Here is a 16733-nt window from a genome sequence, read left to right as displayed (position 1 = left end):
CGCCACTTCCAAGGTCGTTGAAGGGAAATCGACGGGTGTCGATGTCGACATGCCCGCCATCAGCTCATGACGACCGTTACATCTCGTCGTTTCCTAATCCCGCACTCGCTTCGGCGTCAATTAGCAATGAAAATGGTGCAACGATTATATTCAATTAAAGATTACCGAAATTATTATAACTGTTTTCCATATTATGTTATATTAGCCTAAATATGATACGGAATTAAAAAACAAAAAAGAGTAATAAATATATTTTTAAATAATGTAGTGTAATCGATCTACGAGAGAAAAAATAAGTGACTGGGTTAACAACGTAGAATTATTTAAAATGTATTTATTTTCCAAACAGTGGATATTCATAATAAAATGAATTGGACACAAAGGGCAAAGTGGGCCAGTAAGGGTATGCGATTGGTCACTCGTTGTCACGCAACAATTCTCTCCCTGTTTTAACTTTAATAATAACAAATCGTGATTCCTATTTTGAATGAACTAATCGTCTCAGAAAACAATATAGCTTAGCAAATTTGTATTGTATTGTAAAGTATGTTTTATTATATAATTAAGTATTTCAAAATAAGCACGTCTTCGTTAACTGAACTAGTGTCATACATTCAACTCAAAAGCATAGCTTAAAACTGATGAAGGTTTTTTCGAGCATCTAAAAGATCAATGCCAATGTCTAGGCACCGCGAGGTCAACGACGACTTCAAATATATTGACATGTATAACGTGGCATGTTAAAACTATTTGGAGCTTAGTGCAGTGGATCGATACAGCAGCAGTGAGACGATAGAGATAGCTAGGTTCAATAGGAGGCGCTGACGTCAACCATTCACATTCATTTGTCTGGCTGCAGTTGGAGTCATTGCCGTGGAACCTTCACCGACTTACCGGTTCGCTAATCAGCTGAACTTCGCCACATCCTTCGCTACGCCATTCCTCCACTTCGCTGACATAACGAAAAGACGCACTGCGTCAGACTGAAGCGATATCATAATATAACATAATACTCACACAGGGTAGAAATAGTCGATGTACTTGACGACGACTTCTCTGAGCAAATCCTGTTTGTTCATGATTGACGAGTAGCTTGCACTTATAAGTTTAGTTTGCATGGCTCCCGTTTCGGTGAGCGAATGGTTTCCAGCCTTCGGTTGTAGCGGAGCCGTTTTTGCGAGTGAGTTTGTGAACGTTGTGCGTGTTGAGGTAGAGCTGTATTAAGTTGTAAGTTTAAAGACGCGGGCGAGCTGAGCGACGCGTTGCGGCGAACTGGGACCGGGGCCGATGCGAGGAACGCGCGGGAGGGGGACCGCACAAGCGGCGCGCGCACGGCTCTACCTACTACGGGCTACGATGGCGCCTCCAAACACCTAGGCAACGCTTTTGCGACACACCCGCTTCGCCTCGCCGGCCGTACTTAAAATCGAGAATGAATCCATAACTGCCGAATTTTTGCATTTAATGCTCGCTTTGAATTATACTATCGTTTAGGTTCAAGGATGGCGAGATTTGGTCAGTTTTTTGTTAAGCGCTGAAGGTAAATACAAAAATAAAACAAAGAAAACAGGTATCGGGAGCTAAATTTAAACCGGTTTTATTTAGAGTACAAGCTTTAAAAGATTTAAACGTTGTTTTTAGTATAATTATAAGCATGATGTAATGGAGCGAATGAAATTTATTTAAACATTTACAATAATTAATTATTACAATGTTAAGAAGCTATCAGTTTTGCTTTGTTTTTATGTTCGTTAGAATAACTAATGCTTGAAACAATAAGTAATAGTTATTAGGAGTTTTTCCTATATGGAAATAAAAATATTTACAACGTTTATTATTCCGTAAATCTGTTGTACATATAACAACAAAAACTTCCATTTTATGTTGAAAGGAGTGAACTTATATATCAGAAATTATATAAAATTTGAAAAATATGTATATTTTTTTACATTTTCTTGTCAATTGCCGAAATCTGTCGTTATATATGTAACTCAATCGTTACAGTCGACATTTATTTATGATAGGCATCTCACTACGCTAAATTGTCATATTTAATTCAATAGATATAGATAAACAATATAAGATAAAAGTATGTATCACATTGGTTTAAATTGCTATTGAACTTATAGTTAAGTTAGCAAGTGAGCAGCATAAAATTATTATCGGAGTCATTACGCAATTGCTTCCGCGCATTGTTCTCTTAGCGAAAAATTGAAAATAAATTTTGTATTTATTACTAAGATAATGATAGATGTACTTTAACAGCTGATAAAATGAAAATCAAATAAATTACTCTTCCGAATTTCAACAACGGCTTTGAATAACATTAGCTTTGTTTTTTTTTTTAATCTCGAATAATAAATATCAACTTTACATCTGATGAATGAGATTAAGATTTAGTGTTTTACAAAAAACAGATCACTAGCAATTGAATCAGAACCAAAACGATATGGCGTCATCTCAAGGCGTGTAAACACTGGTGATCCGCTAATCAATAAACACAGTTCATATGATAATACAAGGTTGGTAAACGAGTATTGGTCCCAGGAATATATTTCCATTTAATAATTGTAGAGTACTGTTTGGTCTACCCACACTACGAATTCCTCATTTGACAACCTTGGTAACAATTTCCATCTATGTTATATACGGTTTTTATTGAATTTATGAAAGAAAGCTACTTAATCGGATTTAATGAAAATCATTTGTTATTTGTGCTACTTTTTGTGTCGGATGTAATAGGTTTGAAGTCGCCATCATCATTAGCTTTATGCGAGGCGAAATAAATATTTACATATATTTGCATATATATAATCACAAAAAAATATTACAGAAAACAATATATCGAAATAGGAAAACCCTCAAAACGTCGAGATTTGTCGAAGGACTTGAAGAAATCGGACTCGAAAAATATTAGTTTAAGATATATCCAAGTTTTATCAAAAATATTGCACTTAAATTGAATTTAAGACGAGGATCTTGTGAAGAAATTTATAATTATGACAATGAACAGAAACATAATAAATATGTTTTTTTTTTACAAGACAATCTGAATACTGGTGCAATAATTTAACTCGAAGACGTACCTTACAAAACTCATATTATGAAACTATCACTTTACACGGTTGGAAATATAATAATGAGTTATTTTTGCTACTGACGCGTGTATGTTTGGAAACAACGCGTTGAATAAATTTAATTTCCGTGCAATGTGTACAAACGTTAGTGTGCTGCCAACTACATGCGCTACGATAGTTTAACTTGCCGAGTAAACAAAGTTCTTGGTATTATGCGATTGATTCTGATAATAGTATTAATGCATTGAAATAATAATTTTTACTGGTATTTTAATTTCTTAAATAAATTTGCCTCATTATGTCACGGTTTTTTTTAAATTCTTTGAAATGTATGAGGTGATTGCAAACATCGTTATATCACTGAGTAGTAATTTTTTTTTTGTAGATATAAATAATTTTTACCATGTTGCTATATGATAACGGCTTTATTGCATCGTTCTTTTAAATATTAAATAATAACACATTGATATAGTTTTCACTGTAATAGGTAACAGCTATAGGTCAATATACGGACTACTGCTTTGCGTAGGTCTCCCTTCCTTGAGAATATTTATTCCACACCGTTGTTCCTATGTTGATTGGTGGATATACATGTGGTAGACTTTCATCCAACACATACAATTTTCCTCAAGTTTAACCTTCATTGCTAACCACGAGATAAATAATAAACATAAATAAAGCATATGAAAATTCAGTATTGCTCGCTCGGGTTTCAACTCACAAAATTCGGTTAAAACTCACGTGTTGTAATCTTGTAATCTCACTGGTCTCAATCTTGGCTCGGATTTCATTGAATAATATGAAATCGTTACAACCATGGGTACATACACTACGTGTAATCAAACAGAAGCATATTAACAAGGCATTTACAACATAGATCTGTTTATATACAAGCACAAAGTCAGGGTCAATGTTGTGTATGTAAACAGAGTCGCAATTGCTTGACGAGAGCCAATGAATATGTATTACGCGATCGGAGCATTTGACGACGATACAATATTATATGCGATGCATTATACAGCGTACTTTTATTGTTTACTGCGATCAATAATCATCTTAATTACATACTAATCGATCTCGAGTTTTAATCAATACCTAAACCGAACATAACTAAACATACTATAATTAGTAAGCTCTGAATCTTATTATTAAATTGTTAGACTGTGTTGTTAATATCTATTATGCATTGATTGTTAAGCAACACATGGTTTCATCTCAAAATAATTTTGGCACGAACAACGAATGTATTAATTACATATTCCAGAAATGCGTTCGTTTTAACTCGATTACAACTATAACATATATAAATTGCACACATTTATAACTACTACAATTATGTACTTTTTGGTAAGGTGTTATTTATACATAAAAAAACCTTTTTGAAGTAATAAGGTTAAGTAAAATAACGAATATAAGTATCAATGTTACGACCAAATATGCAAGTCATATTTCTTGAAGAATGTATAACAATAGTAATTTTAACCAGTAACTCTGTATAGCCTTAGGCAACAGTAATTTATTTAATACCTCGATGACGCTATATAAGCAATGAGTTGATGCAAAAAGCCAATTAAATATTACTTAGATAAAACCTTGATATTTATATATGTGTAAGGTGTGGTTGTAGCTGAAGTAACGATAACAAATAACTGAGCTATCGTAATCGATTGTAATTTAAACATAATCCTAATAATTTTATGTTTAATCCGAGCGAGATAAATTTAGAATTGTAGGTACATACTCGTATCTTAAAAACTTAATAGAGACTAGAAGAGTTTAAAAAAACTTTTTAAAATATTTCATAGTGTTATTTCTATGACGAGGATGTATTTAAAATTATCAATAATAGAAAAATAAACATCTACTTTTGACTCGGCTTGTATTAAGTAAATCGCTGCTATGAGTACTTGTAAACGCATAACAATAATGCGCATATAAACATACATAGAATATACTAGAATCTCGATTCTAGGCACAATTTTAAACATTTGTATATCAAGGAAAACGGCTAACCACAATATGCCTATAAAATGTCTATAATAATTAATATAAAGATATTAATTACACATGAAGGTTAATTGTATATTAAAATAATATAAATGAGATGAGTTTGATTCTTTTATTTAAATGATAACGAGGTGTAAAAGTTGTATTATGTAAAACCCATTCATATCCCATGATAAAAATAACTTTTGACTTTACATTTTAAATAAACTTAAAAACGAATGGCCCCTTAAGTCCCGCAACTCAGCAGTTCAAGCTTTTTTTATCACTCGTTAATCCCGAAATGTATAAATGAAATATGTATTCCATATTTATAAAGATTTTCATTAAAACTTGCCTAGTAAGTTTTACGTCAAGACACGTCACTGTCTCTCGACAGTGTATTAGCTATTAATGTATATATTTAAAATATGCCTAAAAATGATTACCAATATATGCATCTGGATTAAAAAGATCATTGCGCATCACTGCAATTAAACGTAAGCGAAGATTATTTATTTATTACAGGTGAAAAACCACTTTTTGCTTTCCTCATAGCGTAATTATGAAACAATTATCATTGTTGTCTAAACAGGTGCAAACGATAATCAAAGTGGTTACTAAAACTATTCTTATTAGAATTTTAATTATTGCGAATTTATTATAAAACTTATGTTTTATTTATAATTATGTTTTTTAAAAAGATAATCATTTTGTTATGTATTATTTGTTTTTTTTTAACATAATGTTGATTTTAGATACATATCATACTTTTTTTTTTTTTTTATAGAATAGGAAGGTGGACGAGCATATGGGCCACCTGATGGTAAGTGGTCACCAAACGCCCTTAGACATTGGCATTGTAAGAAATGTCAACCATCGCTTATAGCCAATGCGCCACCAACCTTGGGAACTAAGATTTTATGTCCCTTGTGCCTGTAATTACACTGGCTCACTCACCCTTCAAACCGGAACACAACAATATCAAGTATTGCTGTTTTGCGGTAGAATATCTGATGAGTGGGTGGTACCTACCCAGACGAGCTTGCACAAAGCCCTACCACCAGTGATGTATACTTAATCGTATACAATTTTAAAATCACTTTAGGTTGAAATTCAATGTAACGCCAGCGGAAATACTAACAATCTATACAGCTATACCAGAAAAAATGCAATCATTTCGTTGTAAACTGATTCCTGTAATGAAATTTGTATACATATATATTTAGATAACATAAACTAATGCATAATGTAACTTATCATAATGCATATCAATTCATTCTATATAATCTACGAAATGTCATTATCAAATGAAAAATTGCCTCAAGTGATTCATTCTTGGCTACATCCTTATTGTCACAATAGGGCTAAGTTGAATAAATTGAAGTTTCCGTTAGTTTCGGGTTGTTGAACGATAATGTTACACAGATTATACATCTCGGTCATAGTCAAGATATATTTATATTAATTAATAGCCTTCTTTTTTAAAGTCAGCTAAAAATATCTAATTAATCTAAATGAGACGAATAAAATATGCACGGCATGTGGAAATACAAGCTTATGATTCAATCATAAAACATACTCGTTATTAAGACATACATACATTATATAATATATAAACGTAATGGTCACGCATGTACGATATAAGATAATATAACATATTATATATATATATATATATATATATATATATATATATATATATATATATTATAAAATACGAAAAAAGGCAAAATACATACATAATTAATCGAATATATCAATACATTTGTTTATCTAATCGTGCATAAATAACTGTTTCAATTATATATTTGTGTGCGTAAATGCAATTATTTATACTTTATTATAATACAACACGGTTTATTATATCCAAGGTTAATCTGAATGATGAAACGCTTTATGACGAATTGTAAATTTAAAAATTATTCCCTTTATTCACATATGGAGACGATTTATAAAATTATACTTGGTATGAACAACCTGTACAACGCAGTTAGAATCACGTACTCCACACATAACAAGGGGTAGATAAAAACAATAAGATATCACACGAAGTGATAGAGACGAAATGACTGAGATAACGTAACAAATAAATAGACAATAAAGGTAGCATTATCAATTGTATGATAAGGACAGATTAAGATTGATCGATAAGTGTTACCAATAAGATATAAACATATTCTAATTAATAACACATGTTGCACTTACGAACACCAAGTGTTTCGGCGAGCACAGTTCGTTCGATTCGTTTCAGTGGGGGAGGTTTTCTGGTTGGTATCTGGCGGTAAGTTCAACTTAAAGCCCGCTATAGACTTCCGCCGTTTCGCGGCTAGGGCGCGAGACGCTAGGTCAGAGTCGTGCACATGATCCGAAGAAGGTGGAACATGCGAACAGGTCCTGATATGCGCCTGCGCTGTTGCCACTTGAAGCAGTTTGCTCGAAAGACTACGCCGCCCTAGGGCCTCACAAGTTGCACACCGTTTCTCCTCCATGAAAGTCCTCGTGTGTCCGACACGCGCACGTCGCTTGCACTGAGCGCGTATTGTTTTCCAGCGGACGTGGTAGCTTAACTGATGTCATCCGACGAGCGACACGCGCGCTAACGCTCGCACTCGCTACTCATAAAATTCAAGACTAAGTTCTTGACTGACCGCAAAATCGATCGATACACGACCGAAATAGGCTTAATGCGATAATAGGAGCGCGATAAGGTGTACACGCGAATAAGTGTATTGACCTAAATGGTGAGGCATAAACACGGCTTCGGGGCGACCTCGGCGGGCGGCTATGCGCGGGCGTCTCGGTGCAAGCGACTGCGGTCACCACTACAAAGCACCCCCGCCGCCCGGCGTAATCCGAACGTGTGCTACGATATCGATGTTTGCGGTGAATAATATGACAAGCATCGAGTGACCCAACATAAAAGCATCATGGCATAACGCGATCTTAGCATCTCGACCATTCCGCTGGATTTCATCCAGGTATCTATTATAAATTATGATATCATTTCAAGTTTATTTCTTTCGAGAGACACACGCCGAGTGTGGTAACGAGTAATTTTACGTTAGATAATAAAATCACAGAAAGCTCTTGGTAGTGAATATTTTGGTACACATATTTGTCAATGTTGTTCTATTTATCTTACAAGTTTAGTGCAGAATTAGGAAAAATATTCAGGCCAAGGAAACATTTAGCCCCAGATAACTGATTTAGAAAACACAATCTTCAAAACATATTATCATCATACTTTTCCTTTGATTCAAGAGCATTTACGTGTTTTTATTTAACTTGCAATGTTATATTTTTATTTTTTTAGGTAAAATCTGCAAGCTGAATTAGAACCACTTCCACTTATCCAAAAGAGTTTAAATTTTACGTGTTTGTTCAATCCCGATGACAATATATTTTTATGATAAGCATGACCTGATTCTATACTTCTATACTGCTTCAGATGTAGGGTAACAGCATAAATAAAACATTTTCTATATAAAAGATTGATATTTAAAAAACGCGTTTTTCAATTAATTTATTTCAATTTGTTTGCAGTCATATCATAATAGGTGGTCATATGCCGTACATTGTTTATTTTTGAGCAAGGCACGTGAGGTGTAAAAGATAAATCAAGTGTAATGCCAATTTGATCGAACCATATTTGACAACAAAAGAATTGGCAATGCATCGGTTCGGCACGCCTCTTAATATCAGTATGAATGGTATTGGCAACAGGTGAAATGATGACAAACGCGCGTATCAAGTCCGATCGAAACAAATTGTTGAAGATTCACCGCTATACCTATATTACTACAGCCGTACTTTTACGTGTCGAATATTTTTTTTAAAGTCCATATAATTGCAGATACGCTACGAACCCGTCACCTAATGAAATGACCATTACCTTAACAATAATATTATATACGTGTCTTTTTTTTCAAAAGTTTTAGACGTATATATTTGGCTGTATAATCATTTTTATTTATAATATAATTTCTCATTTTTTTACTATGTTTACTATCCTTGGTTTAATACTCTTCGCGTCTTCAAATTGCATACACCTGTCAGGGGTAAAAGGACATACTTAACACCTCATCCTCGCGCAGGCGAAGCCGCTGTTAGAAACTAGTATATAAAATTCGTAGGTATTTATCAATACATATTATTTGTATGTCTTCTTTTAATTTATTCATTGCTTACATCTTCTAGCGACTTTAATTGTTATTGTGTACTTTGCCCTCTATGGAAGTATAATATTGTCTTATATTGGAATAAGACCGCCTTGAGACTTAAATCTTTTTTCTGTATTCCTTTCTTCTCGTGTCAATGGTGTATAATAAATGGGCTTTTATCGAACATGATATTCTATAATTTTTGAAGGATAGGCATTATCCACTCGCCTGTTCGTTATCGTTATCTTCATATTATTAGAGTATAAAGTTTAACGATTTTGATTAAATTTTCGTTTTTTAATCGTATATGTTAAAACATTTTATTACGTTATACGACAATATGATTTTGAATTAAAGTGTATATGAAGTTGATTCTTAAAATAGGAGTATTATATTATTATAGAAGTATTAGAACAAATAAAGTGTGAGGTATTAAATATTAATTACATCAAAATTAAATCAAAGATGATGCTACCATGATGAACATTTAATATTAGATAACTTATTTTGTAGTCTGCCCTTAACGACAGGCATCGGTGGAATTTAATAATAAAGAAAATAAGAAGTACGGTTAGCACGAAAATATTAATTAGGTATATTTACTTACTAACGTTTATTTATATATTACTTTATATAAGTAGGTAATAAATATTTAGGTAATAATATTAAAATTATTCCACGGTGTGAAGATTTAAATTTGGGTAATTTTAACTGCCAATGTCAAAATCCCATCCGTTTCGCAGCGAACGATTTATCTGGTTGCAAGTCATTTAGAATCGAATCGAATTGTAAGTTAATTCGAATGATATAGTTTAAAAGGTAATTTTCATCTTTATTAAACGTTTAAGATAACTAACATATTTATCTGAATAAGGAATAATAACGAATTGGGAGACATTGGCTTCGCATATAACCTATAATTTATTCTAATATGTAATAGATAAAAACGGTTTTGAGTGCACACTAGTATATAGACATGTACTATTAGGGACACTTCGGCCATTTTGTACAATATATATATATATATATATATATAGGAAGGTGGACGAGCATATGGGCCACCTGATGGTAAGTGGTCACCAACGCCCTTAGACATTGGCATTGGTAGATATGTCAACCATCGCTTACATAGCCAATGCGCCACCAACCTTGGGAACTAAGATTTTATGTCCCTTGTGCCTGTATTTACATTGGCTCACTCACCCTTCAAACCGGAACACAACAATATCAAGTAATGCTGTTTTGCGGTAGAATATCTGATGAGTGGGTATACCTACCTAGACGAGCTTGCACAAAGCCCTACCACCAGTAAAAAATATATACACCTTTCTCGTTTATCGTCCTTTCTGTTAGTGAAAACCTTATCAAAATCTGTTGTACAGACAGAGACAAATAAACTTTATTTTATACCATTTAGAGATGGAGATGAAAAAAAGATATGACGTAAATAACACATTTTTACAGTAGACTAACTTTAGTGAGATTAATCTTCAATGAATCTATACTGGTAAAGTCGTTTGTCCTGGCTAACCATATCAACTCACAATCAAATCAAATAAAATGTTGAAATTTGGAAAATATATTTATCTTAAAGCGGATGCTTAGACTAAAAGGAAGATGACACTATGAATGAATTATACCCGAACGAAGTCGGGACGGTAAGGAAATATTGATATAAGCTTTTTACTAGTTTAAGAGCTAAATTTGTTATTGAATTAAAACATATTATCATATCCAAGAATGACATGATTATATTAATCAATAAAATAAAATCTAATGCGTTATAAGGAATACAATAATGATATATCATGAGGTGGAATTACAAAGTAATTATTAAGATATCCGTTCAGTAATCGTTTGATTCTTAATTTAGCTTTTTATTATCTGTAATATTCTGTTATCTTGTAATATTTTTAGGCAGACATTTCTTATATAAGCCTGTTTATTAAATTAAAAGAGAAACAAGTTGTATTTAAATGTGACCTTGAGAGAAAACATTTAAATTAGAAAATCGTAGTAACGGTAAAAACGTAGGTACGTTTTTGAATATCACGATATTGGACGCCATACATGTATCCATTTCATAGAGGGCTTTATTTTTATGCTATCATTTTGCTTTGTTATTAAAATCAAATCAAACATACAATTTTTATTAGCTATAAATTAATATTTTAATACTTCGATACAGTATTATTTGTATGTTGCGAGTCCTTATTGCGTTAAATTGTCCGATGTAAATAATAGATAGGCAACCAATTACCTCGCTGTTGCGATTGAAAATTTACCATCTACCAATTGTCGGTGTTTATCTGTCTCGTTTATTACTTATACCTTAATTAAAGCTTATCAAGTCGCGCAACGAGGGAGCGGTGATAGGTGCTTCTGTGGTTACCTTGAGACATGACTGTTATAACAGCCTTTCTTTAAACCAGTGAAGCTAGTGTTGCGAAATATTGTATCACTTTGCTTCGCAACAGGAACTTTTCATAGTAAATAATTCATATCCATTAATGCAATATTGGCATGACCTATTTTTTTTGTTCAGTATATTGTACATTTTATCCTCTGCGTAAGTTATGTTAACTTTAAAAAGCCATTTTCATATTTCAATATGAAGTAAAATTATTCTTAAGTTAACTGTATGTACCTACGAACTCGCATAGTACAAATTTTATAAAAATCACTAACCTGTCAAGTACAATACTCATATGCCTATTGAGATTTGCCTTGAGATCTCTTCGCGTGTATTGATGCTGTGAGGGCGAGTGCGGGGGCTGGGGCGCGGGAGGCAGGCCTCCTGGCGGAGCCCGCTTCCCTATCAGCACCCGCAACTCGGCCATCAAAGTTTGCACCATGCGGACACGACTTATCACCACCGTGTAACGCACACTAGTGTCGAAGATTCCTCAATCAATCGCCTTGCCAAGAAGCATTGGCGCGGCGGTTGCATTGCCACTTGACGTCACTACTATTGCACGTGATGAATAATGAAGCATCGATATCGACTCGGGCGTGTATACAGGTCGCGTGCGGTAGCCGCACTGTGCGTCCGGAGTCGACTCTGACCTCGCCGCTTTTTATAAGTGCCCGATGAGTGCGCAAGGTAGTGTACGAGAGAACAAATTTTGCGTTTATATTTAGGCGGGAATAACGTGGACTACACATGATATGATATCTAATAAATATGTAGACAAACGGGTGCCTACGAGCTCACGAGCTTTTTGATCTGCCAGCAAACAAACCTCAATACATATGAGAGATACAAGGCCAATAATATAAAATTATATATATCAATACTTCATTAATGTGTTGAATATTCAACAAAATTTTAATCACAAAAGCAACGTTAAAATGCAGATCAGATGCAATAATATTCAATGTTTAAAAAGAAAATATCTAACTTACACATTGAATTCCAATAAAAATGAAATTCAATGTAGGTCACAAGAGAGATGAGTTCAATATATAATTTCCGGAATCAATTTAGATCAAGGTCATTCATAAAAGCAAACATGACAAATATTATTCAAGTAATTTATTTAATAATAACAATTCACAAAATAAAATATAGGTATTACATACGTTATCTTGTACGTAGTCTGACATTGATAGCAAGTTATTGATTTATAGAAAGCTGCAATTGATGTTTTTAAATGAAAAATAAATATTTTGTTCAACGAATAATAAAAGAACTTATTATCATTGATATTATGTCATTGCTTTATTATTATTACAATAACACGCTTCAACGTGTAAAATGTGTTTAATAAAATTTTAATGTAAATTATCAAGTTATTGTGTGTGGTTTGACCGAATGCTTTTCGATAGACCCTTAGGTATATAATGTAAATGTAATTTAAATACTTATTATCACTAATTAAAAAAATCTTAATTGTTTCAGTTTGATACAACAAATTAAAATAAACAAAAAAGGCAATGACAGTTAAATAACAGTGCATTTAAAATAACCGACTTTGAACGTGAATCGTGAAACGGCCCGGTTCACGGAGAGGTAGAAATAGCACCACCTGACGCCACAGGAAGTGTGGACGAGCGAGCGCACTACGATGGCAACTTCGACAATAATAAACTGAGATCGAGTGAAAAGTTTTTCTAAAATTACACAATTGAACAAAATAAAAAACAAATGACGCTTATGGAACATTCCACTATTTGATTTGATGTTAGTTTTTTGTGTCATGCGCAAACCGCAATGAATTACTGATTCACACCCTTTGGAAACTCTACGAGTCAAACGTATTAACTGAGATTTTTATATGCTAACACTATATAGTACTGTTATAATATGCTATAATATAATAAATTTGAAATAACTATGTCCGTATTTCCAAGTCCTAGCGGAGCCGTAATTGAAAGGCAGTAGCCGCTTTCCATAATTAACAAGCGAATAGCATTACGTATTTTGTATCTATTAACTCATTATACATGCAAAAACAAATGCACCGTTGTGTAATTCTGATACAATGTCTTCTGTTGAATTAACAAGACCATTCATTTCTAAATGTATAACAGTATGATCCTACAAAATCAAACTTTCTCCTATCAAACGATGAATATCAAGATTATTGAAGCATAATGGACAAGCGTAGACTAATGCTTCCGACCATTGCAATATTGGAAGGAAGTCTGTGTGATTTCCTGGCCTCATCCAACACTCGTCTTAAATTTTGAATTCAGAATATATCAGTCAGCGAATGATAAGCATAATTTGCTAAATATTTTTCATATATTGTAAAGATGAAATATCTAATTTACTATCTAAAATTGAATAACTTTCTATATGAGAATTATAATTATAGCACTGCACTTAATAATAATAATGTTAAATTTACGTCCTATTTATTGCTACTAGTAACAGGCTACTGGTAACTTTATAACTACTTGTTGAAACACGAAATGGAAAGTAATTTAGTCTTTGATTAATTATATATCGAGGGATTTGTACACTGCCGTATTTCATTTATAGATAACAAACACATATAGACAAAAATTATTACCAAACAACAGCATGTTTTATACGTGTAAAAAGTATTCGGGTTGAGGACGCGGAAGCATGACCTAGTTAAAGCATCCAAATACAAATACCAAATGCTCGGTAAAGAGGGAAACTTACAAATGATGTTTCAATCGGTCTTCCAGGGTACTGATAGATAGTTTTGATTTATAGTAGAACTTTCAGACACTTTCGCGAGAAATATATTTTTTATTACGCTAAAATACGGACAATACGTCTTCCCTTACTGGGAATCGTGTACACACTGAGTTTGCGCGTCCCTATTCCCAGCGTCCTTGCGTGAATGGGGCGGTATGGAGGGTGGCGCCATAGCTCGTGCAACGTCAATCAATATACGAGATGAGATGCCCAGCTAATCATCAACTAGTCGAATATGACTGATGTTTCCTTAATAAATATTTGTGTACTAAAAAAAATTACTAGTTCTATTCTCTTCCAGACATTTTTTTTTTTTCAAAATAATAAAATTAAAGACACTTTTGCGTTTTTACGATAGATGTGGATATTACCATATGTGAGGTAATTAATTTCGCAGGATTTAAGTGTACAATATGGATATAGTTAAAATATTAGAATTAGCGAAATTATTTAATGTTTTCTTATCACGTTCTAAAGATGTTTTTTGGTTACTAAGTGCTAACATTGCATAGATTGGCGACGTTTTAAAAGTTACAAAAAAAATGTACTCGTAGATTATAAAAAAATGATATATGAGAACTTTAGATAAATATTTATATATATCATTAATCGGTATAAAACTAATACCATACTTATTTTTAACGTTTTTTCGGCAAATAAAAGTTGTCTACATTTAGCAATTGCAATAAGATATTATATATTTTCGAGATATTAAATGAACGCTTTTAAAATACGCATAAGAATACAATAACAATCGATCGTGGTTGTCTATTTTTCTTCATTTTTCATTGTTTATAAGATATAAAAGGGAGTAAAACTATGCCTGGTGTCGGCTTGGGTAGCTTGTATAATAGTAATATATAATGATTTAGTTCGTATTCTATGTATTCAAGCACCGTTCATTGTTTGTATTTTATTGTTGTAGGTAAAGTTGTTGTTGGAACTAGCGCGGCTGTCTCTGTCATAGTACCATAATAGTACAACAGATGGCGCACCCGAGCTAACAGATATTATTTTAGAATAAAAATAAATAAATAAAGAGACGTTGCAAAGCAAGCTGACATCAGCTAGTTAAGATTTAATTATTTTATTTTAAGTTTTGTAACATTTTACAATAAACTGACAAAAGTGTTGTAAACATTAAAAAAAAATATTCCATGTACAATAATAATAATAATATCCTGGGATATTTTTCACACACGGCCATCTGATCCCAAATTAAGCTTGTACAGAGCTTGTATTATGGGAACCAGACAACTGATATACTACATATACTATTTTTCTTTTGTAAATATATACTTATATAGATAATTACATCCAGACTTAGAACAAACAGACACGTTCATGCACACAAATATATGTCCTGGGTGGGAATCGAACCCACAACCTTCGGCGTGAAAGGCAAGCATCCACCAATCGGCTCGTCAGGAAGCGATTTACATATTATTTTGCTGTTATGAAGTCGAAATAAGACGTTAAGCCGATATTGTATGGATTAGAAAGAAATGTCAAAAGTACCTATATACTAGACTTATAAAAGTGAACGCCGATATACGCAACAGGTTATAAGTATGCATCAAAGCAGAGTGCAGATGCAACAATGTTGTGTAATACAACGTAAAGACATTTTTATTCAACTCCCCATATGTTTTCGAAATTTACTGACACGATCGACTTTACCGGTAAACGTTAGGTGATTATTTGAACAATAATCTGTCTTCCACTTTTGAGTGTCCAATCAAATATGGCAGTGTTTATCTAAATAAGGTATACAAGTAAGCCCGTCTATGTATACTATTAGCAGTTTCATAGATAACCAGGTAGGTTCTTTAGTTATAAATTATGACATAAATATTTTTAATGAAAAATTTTAGACTACCGTTAAATGGTGTTTACTCGATTTAAAAAACAAAGATCAAAAATATATGGATTCATTGTAAACTTTGATGTATAACGAAATATTTTTTAGTGAAGTCAAATGTATTTATTGCATGGAACCCTATTCAAAGGAGCTTAGTTAAAAAATTGTTATATCACGTGTTAGAACATTTTGTATCCATATAAATGAGATGATGCTTCAGTCGTGACTCTAATAAAAAAAGTTAAAACAAAAAAAGACATACAAATAACAACAATATTAGGTTGTTTAAATTAAATGTGTTAATATGAGCACGATGGCCGCAATAGGCAATGTTACGGTAATGCAAGGGATTATTTACCATTGTGGTTACGGAAAATGTACATTATCAGAGATGAGAAATATGACTCTAGGGATACATTCGTTATCATCTATTTCATCTTGCTTTACTAATTAAACGAACCCTTTCGAAAACAATT

General features: G+C 32.8%; 1 protein-coding gene across 6 annotated transcripts in view; it reads right to left on the bottom strand.

Annotated features, from left to right (window-relative positions):
• LOC126768694 (protein bunched, class 2/F/G isoform-like) overlaps positions 1-16733 on the bottom strand; it is a 135902-nt gene that overhangs the window by 16005 nt on the left and 103164 nt on the right. The gene's annotated exons all lie outside the window — the stretch shown is intronic.

The sequence above is a fragment of the Nymphalis io genome, chromosome 1, assembly GCF_905147045.1.
Source record: "Nymphalis io chromosome 1, ilAglIoxx1.1, whole genome shotgun sequence".
In the NCBI taxonomy this organism is placed as follows: domain Eukaryota; kingdom Metazoa; phylum Arthropoda; class Insecta; order Lepidoptera; family Nymphalidae; genus Nymphalis; species Nymphalis io.
Note: the sequence above shows the minus strand (reverse complement) of the source record. Positions and strands in the feature narration are given on the sequence as shown.